Below are 2824 nucleotides of genomic sequence, written 5' to 3' on the forward strand. Positions count from 1 at the left end.
GAATGATATGTCTCCAGGAGATTCCCAAGGCCTTGCGTGCACATAATAAATTGCCCCTGTCACTTTTGGGAAACTTATGAAGAAAGATTGCCAGAGCCAGCAGAAGCGGTGAGGGGAAGGAACAAAAGATTCAACTCCAAAGAGGTTGAATCTCCCCAGCCTTGCCTGGGAGAGGCACCGGCTCTGCTCCCCCCTTGCCTCCATTTGCTCAGCAAAGTGATTTTGAAGTGAACAGAAGGAGTTGGGTCTCCAGGCTCATAAAGAATCTGTCAGCGTACGACGGTAGCAAAGCCAGGAGAGGGACCGCAGGATGCAGAGCTGCACATCTTAAACCCTGTGTTAGGAAGATGGGACCGAGATGCTGGCCTGTGCTGCCACGGCAGATGCTGGCAGCCACGTGACTCACAGGATGTTGTGGTAGGTAAGCGCTTTGGCTTAGGAGAGCTTGCTTTCCCTCAGAATTGAGTCGAATTTCTTACATGAATGATGCAAATCAGTTCTCTCTCCCTCCCTCAATTCCCTACCTCTAAAGCAGAAACGTTTCCTTTCTGTTCTCCCTTGGCTACTTCTATGCAAATTCTTTGGGCAGGCACCGTCGCCTGCTGTACACGTGTATCACGAAGCTCAGGAGTGTGATCCTGCAAATACAAAAGCCAATGTACAAATACAGGGAAGGCTTTTGATACCGCTCTGGTTCTCCTTCGGGCGTGCAGTGCCGTACAAGCAGCACCACACAGGCTGAGCTTTATCCCGGTGAGTTTGCATAAGCCCACTGGTGAGGTGAGGAGGGATTTAAAGGAAGAGGTCACACCGGGAAGCCTACTTTAATTTCCTGCTCTGCCTCAAGCTTCCATGTGACATTGTAAATCATTGAAAGCAAGAAACATGAAGATAGATGGACTTCGCAATGCTTGACTGGTGCCCCAAAGCACACAGGGACCATCTAACAGAGTGCGATGAACCCGGCTCCGGGCAGCTATTTGTGCATATGCAGGAAAGGCAATTTAACAGAGCAGGGGTCCTTCAGGCAGTGACTCAGGAATGAGATAGTTTCCCTTTGTGAGTCATCTGGTAAGACTTACGACCTTACAAATGATCTTTGTGGATTTTTCCTTTGGTGCCTCTGTGTCGTGCTCTCTGTATTTTAATGATGGGGACGGCAGCACTTGCTCTCACCCTTCTTTCCTGTGGGCATTCGTTTGAACACCTGCTGCAGGTGGCTCATCCTCCTGTGCTAAAGCACCATCAACATCAGCTGTGAGAACATTTTCATGAACGCCTGCCAGGTGTGTGGAGAAGATAAAGGCAGGTCCTGCATTGCTGGCTGCTCTTTGGACTCCTGCCACAGCTCCAGGACTGGCTGGGAGAGGAGGGCTGGACAGTGGTAGGTAAAAGCACCTGTTGGCAGAACAGGAATGACCACGGTCAAACAAGATGCCACGAATTCTGTGTTGTTTTTCCACTGAGAAAAAATAACGGGGAACAGCTTTTGCTCAAGTGCCAGCTCTCACAGGCCTGTGTGGGGAGATAACATCCCTCTGAGGCCAGGTTAGCGCTGTCACTGGTGAGAAACGCTGCGGAGTTGGTGGAGGAGCTTCCTTCTGCCTCTGGGCAGCATAAATCGGCCAAGAGCCACTGTGCAGCAGGGCCTCTCCTCGCCAGGATGGCTTCACCTGGGCACATGGTTTACCTGCTGTCGTAGCCCCTCAATCGGGTGCTTTACACAGGGTGGGTTCTGGCCCCCACGCTCAGCCAAGTTCTTTCAAGGTATTTGCCCTCCTCTGTGCAGCGCTGGAATAAGAGCGGCCAGTGGCAGGGTCATTTATTTGGCCTTTCATCCTTCAGCATGATGGATGAGGATACTGATAAATAGCTGCTTCTATGAGAAAGTCTATTTTTGGTCCTTAGCTCTCATATGTGACTGTATGAATTGTCTTCCTGCTCACCAGATTCATGAACAACTGCTGAAGGCTTGTGGATCTTTGAACGCTGTGCCTGGGGTTAAAGCTAGGCCTTATGATAAGGGCTGGGAATTTTCTGTTCCCTTGCTACAAATAAAAGGGAGTTTCTTGCCTGCTTACAGTCAGATCCTTCCCATGGCGCAATGTCTCCAAGGAAGCTCCACAGACACCCCTGGGGCTGCATCACATCCGTGTGGATTTCACAGCCCGTTAAGTGTCCGATCCCGATCCCTCGGCGTTTCCCGGCTCCAAAGGCGCGACCGTCCCGAGAGACCAAGAGCTGCCGCAACTTCCAGGTCAGGGAATCGCAGCTGCACGTCCCTCGGGAGAGGGGGAAGCAGGGAAACATCCTTGTTGGTAATAGAAGTTAGGAAAAGGAAAGCTCTGTGGCACGGGAGGCTGAGGTTCAGGGCTGGTTTAGCTCCAGCTCCCTGCATGACTTTGCAGCAGTCACTGTGCAGAAGTATGTGCTTTAATTTTTTCTCCTATTTCTTAGCATATTTTCTATTATTTTCTGTCTTGTCTACGCAAGGCAGAACTCAGGATGGATTTAGATACCTGCATTCAGTAACTGTATGTTTCCTCGTGCCATGGGACACTGATTTCATTTGGATTTCTAATTTATTTCGCAATACTGTGGAATAATTAGAATTATTAAATCCAAAATGTTCTTTGCTGCCTGTTTCTATTAGGCAAAGCAGCTCAGACTGTCAGGTCTTCGGGGAGGGAGGAGAAGGTTTGTTTTTTACCACCTCCCAATCTTTTGTCCTTCATGACCTTTGCTTCTTTTGCCAAAAATAACTTTTGTGCAAAACAACAGAGGTGGAAAATCAGTCCCTCTTCCCATTGCACCAAGCATTCCT

This window comes from Apaloderma vittatum, unplaced genomic scaffold (genome assembly GCF_000703405.1).
Source record: "Apaloderma vittatum isolate BGI_N311 unplaced genomic scaffold, ASM70340v1 scaffold16223, whole genome shotgun sequence".
Classification (NCBI taxonomy): Eukaryota; Metazoa; Chordata; class Aves; order Trogoniformes; family Trogonidae; genus Apaloderma; species Apaloderma vittatum.